Genomic DNA, 9,302 nt, shown 5'->3' on the forward strand with positions numbered 1-9,302 from the left:
AATAATTACAAACATCATATTCAAGTTAATGCAACATAGTACTATACATAACATGACCAATCAATCAATTTCAATCCCTCAATCTGTACTCAAACAAGCACTCCAACAATATCTATTTAGCATAATTTCTACAAGAACCTTAATTTCACAAGCACTCTAACAGTAGATGACAATTGTATAATTTTTACAAGAACCTTAATTTCTTCATAACCTTAATTTACAAAATGACTAAAACCTACACAAAATTCATTACACAGTTTCACCGAGAGTAACATGCTGCATCCAATAGAAATAGTTAGTAACCAAGCACTCAACCCTAACCCCAGAGAGAGAGCATAGAAAAACACCTGCCTAATTCATTACTCATTCCTCATAGATAAATTACTAACAATTAAAGCATTATTCGTGTTCATTACACAGTTTCACCGATCAATGAGAAAATTCAAAAAAAATAAAATCAGAACTTTATGTGCCCAATCTGTTCCAAACTCAGAAAAGGTACTGCTCTACAGATCAATGTCATCAATAAAAACTAGTTACAATTGACAAAACAACATATCATCGGACTAATTGAACAATTTCTTCATAAACCATAATTTACAAAATGACCAAAAACCTACACAAAATATGCAATAAACAACGAATAATTGAGGAATGTTGAAAGATTGAACAAAACTCACCGAAAGATAAGGGGAAATCGCCGAGAATCGCCGGAAATCACCCAAGAAATCGCCGCTGCCCCTTTTCTCTCTTTCTTTCACGCTGAAATGAGCTTTTGCCTCTGTTTCCCGTCGTTATGTTCAAACAAGAGACGCATGACCCTCATGCGTTTTACCCTAACACGCATAAGGGTCATGCGTCGTCCAATAAAATTTTAAAAAAATAAAAATGCATTACGTTCATGCATCTTAGTCTAAAACGCAACTCCGTCATGCGTTTCATTAAAAGGAGATGTCATGCGTCTCTCATAAAGACGGAATTTAGAAAAAGCTCAGAAGACTTATGGAACTTAAATAATGGCCTAGAACTAAAAATGGCCTTAGCTAATAGTGCAATTGGTTTCCCAAAAATAATGTCCAAGGTGGAGTATGTTGATTATATGGGCTGTTGTATTGGTGGACTATTATTATTGGGCCTGGGAATTATTTTGGCCCAGGTAATGTGTGGGCTGTTGTGTTGCCCTAGCCCATCCTCGAATCTGATATACCCCCCTCCACTTCTCCACCGCCTCACTTTAGTCTGCACTCTCTCATTCTCTCACTTCTCTCTATCGAGTCTTTTGAGTTTCCCTTGGGTTTTCTTCTCTGATGATTCTCTGGTTGTTACACGATGGTTTATCACTAGTGTTTGAGCGATTAAACATGTGTGTGAGTGGGAGATAAGCAACTGCTTCGGTTACTTGGGTTCCAGAGAGGTTAGGGTTTCTTGTTGAGAGGTTTTCTGTGGTTGTGAGCTTCGAGAGTGGATAGATCCGGTGTAGTGGAGTGGTTTGGGGTTGTAATCTGTGGTGTGTGAAGAGTTTCACGGTTGGATTCGACGTTGCTCCCTTGGATCGTGGTTTTGGTGAATAGATCTGTACTATTAGCGGGTGGCTGAACCTTAGCTACTAGATCTATGCGATTCCTTTGATTTCTCTCTTATTACTGCATTATTTGTTTAGATCCGAGAGGATCTTGTATTGTATTACTAAGTAGGGTTCTAGTGTGCAGGATTCTCGGTGGCTTTGTGGTGCTTTTGGTTGGTGATTGCATGTCCGAGATAATTAGCTAGCTACAATTGTAATAGCTAGGGATCTTTGTAAATTAGTCGCTTGGTTGATAGTTTGTCTGTGCTATCTTGTACAAGACCAAAGAGGTCTCGGTAAATAGTGAATCCAAAGTAGTCTGATCCCTACAGTGGTATCAGAGCCACGGGGGGACTGCTTTGGCACGCCGAGTCGCTTAAGGAGGTGGGCAAGTGGAACCCTCCCTCGAGTGGGGGTTTGCTCTGGTAAATTGGCTAAAACTCTTTGGTTTTTTGTTTCTGTATAATGCCAAATATAGGATTGGGATCTTTGTTGCTGGTAGACAGTCTTGGCAAGACTTAGGGTTTCTCTCTGGTGTTTTTTCACTCTGTGGTTTGTGCTTCCGTGGTTTCTTGGCGCTCTCTGCTTCTTGATCTCTTATTACTTGACCATCCAGTATATTGTGCTGCCTAAGTGACCCCCTGCGCCCTTCAGAAGTGAGTGATTGCGAACTGGGATAGCCTTAGCCGCCCTGCTAGTGACAGTCAAGGATTGGAGGTCTTTTTTGTGTGAAATTTGGGTGAAACCTGTGTAATTTTGTGTTCTGCTGCCTGTGTGATTGTCTGAAGGTTGGCTGATTACTAGGTTGTGTGCTTGTGTTGTTTTTTCTTGCTCTCTGCGTCACTTGAAAATTTTCTGGTTTAAAAAATGGCACAATCTGTGAGCCTGGTCCATTTCAAGGGCAAAAATGATTTTGTGATATGGAAACAGAAGCTGAAATGTGTCCTTATTCAACAAAAGGTTTTTAAATGTGTTGATGGTTCAGTGTCTGGTGATACTCCACAAGATAAACTTGATGAAATGAATGAATTGGCTAAAGCTACTATTATTCTCAACTTATCTGACTCTGTGATTAGGAAAGTTAATTACATTGAATCTGCGTCTGAAATGTGAAAACACCTTGATACTTTGTATACAAAAACTTCTATGTCTTCAAGGATGTATTTGCTTGAAAAACTTTTCAAATTTAAGCTTGATTTGTCAAAAGATATTGATGACAATGTGGATAGATTTCAAAAGCTTGTTCAAGACATTAAGAGGCCAGGTGATAAAACTATTGATGAATATACTAGTATTGCTTTGATGAATGTCATACCTGATTCATACAGTGATGTGAAAGCTCCTATTAAATATGGCAGAGATACTGCTCCTCTTTATTTGATAATTAGCTCACTTAAATCTAAGGAACTTGAATTAAGGGAAAGAGCTTCTGACAAATCTACTCCTAATAGGGTTTTAAATGTTAGGGGGGGGGTCTAAATCAAGAGGGGGTAATGAATCTAATGGAGGATTAAGTTCCAAGAAAAAATTCAGATCTAGGTCCAACAGTAGGGACCCCAGATTTATGAAGAAATGCTATAATTGTGGAGAGCCTGGGCACTTTAAAAGGGACTGTAATAAGCCTAAAAAGTATAAACCTCCTAACAACAATGGAAACTCTCAAATTGAAACTGTTGCTAATATGACAAAGTTTGATGCTGAAAATGATTCTGTGTTCATGTTGCATGATTTGTTGTACATAAATGCTTCCCCCAAGTGTCATTTCTCATCAAATGATTGGCTATGTGATTCTGGGTGTACATATCATGTTAGTCCTTTCAAGGAGGTGTTCACTGAAATTGAGCCTGTAAATAATACCTATGTGTCTATGGCTGATGACAAAAAATGTGAAGTTCATGGCATTGGCATTGGCATTGGCATTGTGTGTTTAAAGTTTGAGAATGGCTATGTGTTGAACATGAGGGATGTAAGATATGTGCCTGAATTGTGCTATAATTTGATGTCTAGTACTGCCTTAGAGAACTCTGACATGAGTGGAAAGTGGGGGGAAGGGTGCATGAAAATCTGTAAGGGTTCCATGTGTTTGTTTAAAGCAAAAAAGAAATGTGGTTTGTATGTCTGTAATGTTGTGCCTCTGTCTTGTGAAAATGCTTGTGCCAATGTTGTGAAATCTGATAAATTGATGTTATGGCATAATAGGCTAGGTCACATGAGTGAAAAGGGGTTGAATATTCTGAAAAGGCATGCCATATTGTCTGAATCTGATGTTTCTGGTTATTTGCCTTTCTGTGACACATTTGTGCTAGGTAAACAGCATAGGGTCTCTTTTCCTACTCATGTGCCTGCAAATATTAGTAAAAATATTTTGGAATACTTGCACATGGATGTATGGGACCCTGCTTCTGTGTCATCTCATTTTGGTTCTGTATATTTTCTTTCAATTATTGACGATTTTTCAAGAAATGTTTGGTGCTTTCTTCTGAAGCACAAAAATGATGTTTTTGAAAAATTTGGGACTTGGAAAGTTTTGATTGAAACTCAAATTGGAAAGAAGATTAAAGTAATTAGAACAAACAATGGTTTATAATTCTGTAATAAGTAGATGGACGAATTGTGTGCTGGCTTTGGCATTAAAAGGCATAAAACTGTTCCTTATACCCCACAACAGAATGGGGTTGCTGAAAGAATGAATAGGACTTTACTTGATAAAGTGAGATGCATGTTAGCTAAGTATGGTTTGTCCAAAAAGTTTTGGGGTGAAGCTTTGATGACTGCCACTTATCTTGTGAATAGATCTCCTTCTGTACCTTTGTTAGGACAATGTCCTGAGTATGTGTTTACTGGGAAATCCATTGACCTTTCTAATCTGAGAGTGTTTGGTTGTTCTACTTTTGTGCATACTAAAACTGATAAACTTGAACCTAGATCTAGAAAATGTGTTTTTTTTGGGATATCCTGAAGGTGTGAAAGGGTATAGAGTATAGCTGAGAGATGAGCATGGGTTTAAAGTCATCATTAGTAGGGATGTGGTGTTTAATGAAACTGAGTTCCCATGCTTGCAATTGACTGAAAACCCAGCTCCACAGATTGTGGGCAGTGACCCCCCTCTCACTGAGGTGGAGTCCAGAGACAAGCCCACTGATGTGGAGCATCCAGAGGATGTTCCAAGTGAGGTGGAACAACCATTTTGGAACTTTACTCCAATCTATACTCCTAGTGAAACACCTAATGAGGGGGATCTGCAAGATAATGTTGTTAATGTGCCCTTGATTGACAATGTGAACAATGATGCTAATGTGCCTGTTAGTCCTGTTAGGATTCCTCCTGCTTTGCCTGTGCAGAATGTGTTAAATTTTCCCTCAGGGATTCAAAATGCTATTGATGCTCCCAACTTGAATGATTATGTGCTATCTAGAGATAGGCCTAGAAGACAGAATGTTCAAAAGCCTGCTAGATATGATGGTTATGTGGAGTTGGTTGTTTAATCAATTTAGCCTTTAATGTTCATGAATCTGATGGGGATGAGCCTCAATCTTATAAGCAGGCTACTGAGTCTAAATTTTGGAATGAATGACATAAAGCTATGTTAGAGGAAATGAACTCTCTGAAAATAAACCTTACCTGGATACTTGTACCTCTGCCTCTGGGTGCTTCTGTTGTAGACTGCAGGTGGTTATATAATCTAAAAACTGAGGTGGAGGGTTAAAGGTACAAGGCCAGATTAGTGGCCAAGGAATTTACTCAACAAGAGGTGGTAGATTATACTGAAATCTTTGCACCTGTTGTTAAATTTACTACTGTGAGATTAATGCTTACATTGTGTGCTCATTTTCATTAGGAGCTGAAACAAATGGATGTCAAAACTGCTTTCTTGCATGGTGATTTGGATAAACCAATTTACATGAAACAGCCTGAAGGCTTTGTTTGTCCTAAGTTTCCTAATCATGTATGTTTGCTTAAACAGGCTTTGTATGGTTTGAAACTGTCACATAGGTAGTGGAACATTAAGTTTAATACTTGTATGCATAAGTTAGGCTTTGTTAGAAGTACCTTTGATGTATGCTTGTATGTGAAGAACTTGAACACTGTGCCTGTCTTTCTACTGTTATATGTGGATGATATGCTGATTATGGGTCCCTGTTTGAAGACTATAAGCAAACTGCTTTGAGTGAGAATTTTGACATGAAAGACTTAGGGGATGCTCAGAAGATATTAGGGTTTAATATTTTCAGAAATAGAAAAGAGTGTGTGCTTGTTTTGCATCAAGAACCCTATGTGCACCAAATTCTAAAAAAATTTAATATGTTTGATGCTAAGCCAGCTTCAGTGCCCTTAGCTGCTCATTTTATGTTGAGTAAAGACTTGTGTCCTAAATCTAAATATGATATCAATGCCATGAAGAAGGTTCCCTATGCTAATGCTATTGGATCTGTGATGTATTTGATGGTTAGCACTAGGCATGATATTGCCTATGCTGTGTCTTGCTTGAGTAGATACATGTGTAATCCTGGTCCTGTTCATTGGGAAGCCTTGAAATGGTTGCTGAGATATCTGAAAAATTCTTCTAAGTATGGATTGTGCTATTCTAGATGTGAAGATGGCGTTAAATTGACGGGTTATGTTGATTCCAATTATGCTAATGATAGAGATTAGAGGAAGTTCACCACTTCATATGTCTTTACTGTATGTAGATCTTGCATAAGTTGGAAATCACAGTTGCAGCATATTGTGGCTCTGTCCACTACTGAATCTGAGTACATTGCCATTACTGAGGCAATGAAAGAAGCTGTATGGTTAAAGGGAGTAATTTCTGAACTTAATTTTGTGAAGACTCTTCCTGTTGTGTTTTCAGATTCACAGTCAGCCATTCAATTGTGCAAAAATCCAATTTTTCATGATAGAACTAAGTACATTGATGTGAGATTCCATTACATTAGGGACATTGTAGAAAAGAATGAGGTTTCTCTTTTGAAAGTACATACTGATAAAAACCCAGCTGACATGGGGACTAAATGCTTACCACTTGAAAAACTTATTTTCTGCATTAGGTATTTGCATTTTGACCTAGGATAGCTGCATGTCCCGGGGTATAAAAAGACCTCAACCACCTGACTACTGTGGTAAGGGTGTGTTGGCTGAAGGCACTAAGTCCTATAGGCTAATGGGTGTCAGCCCCTCTGGAGCCTAGTAGGCAAACCTGGTGGTTTCCCTAAGCAAGTGAACTTGGTTTTTTGGTGTTGTGGGGACTGCCTTGTAGGCAATAATGATTTAAACCTTAGCTAGTAGTGCAATTGGTTTCCTAAAAATAATGTCCAAGGTGGAGTATGTTGATTATATGGGTTGTTGTATTGGTGGACTATTATTAATGGGCTGGGAATTATTCTGGCCCAGGTAATGTGTGGGCTGTTGTGTTGCCATAGCCTATCCTCGGATCTGATAAACCCCCCTCTACTTCTCCACCGCCTCACTTCAATCTGCACTCTTTCATTCTCTCACTTCTCTCTCTCAAGTCTTTTGAGTTTCCCTTGGGTTTTCTTCTCTGATGATTCTCCTCTGGTTGTTACACGATGGTTTATCACGAGTGTTTGAGTGATTAAACGTGTGTGAGTGGGAGATAAGCAACTGCTTCGGTTGCTTGGGTTCCAGAGAGGTTAGGGTTTCTTGTTGAGAGGTTTTCTGTGGTTGTGAGCTTCGAGAGTGGATAGATCTGGTGTAGTGGAGTGGTTTGGGGTTGTAATCCATTGTGTGTGAAGAGTTTCACGGTTGGATTCGACGTTGCATCCTTGGATCGTGGTTTTGGTGAATAGATCTGTACTATTAGTGGGTGACTGAGCCATAGCTACAAGATCTATGCGATTCCTTTGATTTCTCTCTTATTACTGCATTATTTGTTTAGATCCGAGAGGATCTTGTATTGTATTACTAACTAGGGTTCTAGTGTGCAGGATTCTCGGTGGCTTTGTGGTGCCTTCGGTTGGTGATTGCATGTCCGAGATAATTAGCTAGCTACAATTGTAATAGCTAGGTATCTTTGTAAATCAGTCGCTTGGTTGATAATTTGACTGAGCTATCTTGTACAAGACCAAAGAGATCTCGATAAATAGTGAATCCAAAGTAGTCTGATCCCTATAGGCAGCTCGTTTATGAGCCGGGCTAGAAGTTGATGCTAGTAGATGAAGAAGAACAAAGAAGAAAATTATCAATTGGAGTTTACAAATCATTTCCACTTGAGGCTTGTCCATGACAAGTGTGCTAATTCTTGTGTAAATCTGAAATATATACAGGTATATAGGCACATTTTATATATGATTCATATATTACGGAAGTGATATTAGAAAAACATAAGTTTAAAACTTTAACTAGTGATTATCATGATCAGTGCTGCTATTCTGGAGAAAAGTCTTAACATATATTTGTAACTGGTGGGTAACACCATGCTTCCCCGGCAACGGCGCCATTTTGGCGGGTAACACGGATCGCGACCGCGGAATATGGATTTTTTTATTCAAGTTATATGGAAGAGATAACTGAACCGGATGGATCAGTTAGCAAATGTCGTTGTCACTTGATCAAGTTGCTCTCGCTCTCGCGCACCACCAATGTAATTTATATACTCCCAATTTTGCACTATTTTAACAATAAAGCGGCAAGTTCGGGGTCGATCCCACAGAGAAGCTAGTGTATCGAGTGTGTGCGTAGTGAATAGGGGTTCGACTGCTGCCACGCTTTAATTTTGGGAGTTTTGAACTACTGATTTTACTTTAGACAGAAAAGTAACTAACTACTTGCTCAAGGGAATTTTAACTACTGGATCAAGTAAATTGCAGACTGGAATGAGAATTAACTACTTAGAATAATAAATACGATGACGAAAATAAAACAACTTCGATTTTATACTCAGCATTCAAACGAGTACAACGAATATGCGGAATGTAAGAAGCTCGGAACTTTAACTACAAAGCAACTTGAAATTAGACTAAGCTAACACTTCGGAAAATACGAAAGCAAGTAAAACCGAGAAGATCCTCGGCAGGAAACTTGAGATAACGCCGACAGATATCGAGTATTCTGTAGCGCTCACTTCAGTCGCCCTTTAACTAAACGTTTCTCTATCTAAGCTATCTAGAGAACTGAGCTAAACTAAACTAAAAACTAAAGACGGAAAGGTAAAAAATCTCCCTTCAATGTGGTGGCACATTGTCTATTTATAGGCTCGGCACGACCTTCAGCTGGATAACGATCTTGCCAGGGAATCTTCGCTCATGCTGAGAGTGAGTGACTCATTGATTGCTACGTGCTTTCCTTCTAGAACGTTGTCCTTGATAACAGAATGATGCGCACCATCCAGCTCATTGCCTCACATGTCCTTCTTCTGGAAGCCAGTGGTCCCCTCCTTGACTGCTTGATTACCTCCTTGATCAATTCCCCCTGATTCCTGGCCTTTTTTCGCCTATTGTACTTGCTTGATTAGTTTGACCTTGTTGCCTTGGTCAAGCGGCATTCCTGCACATTTAACACTTGTTTTGCGGGATAAAACCGATCAAGTAGCGTACATTTTACCCCTAAATCGATGCATGAAATGAGCCTTATCAGTAACTTTAACTAGTGACTACCATGATCACAGCTGCTTTTCTTGAAGATAAGTTATCTTAATTTCTACATTGCGAATGTGGATTGCGAGTATACATCTTTTAATTCATAAATTTATAGTAACTTATTTATATCGAGCTAGGTCAAA

The sequence above is a fragment of the Salvia splendens genome, chromosome 19, assembly GCF_004379255.2.
Source record: "Salvia splendens isolate huo1 chromosome 19, SspV2, whole genome shotgun sequence".
NCBI classification, from domain to species: Eukaryota; Viridiplantae; Streptophyta; class Magnoliopsida; order Lamiales; family Lamiaceae; genus Salvia; species Salvia splendens.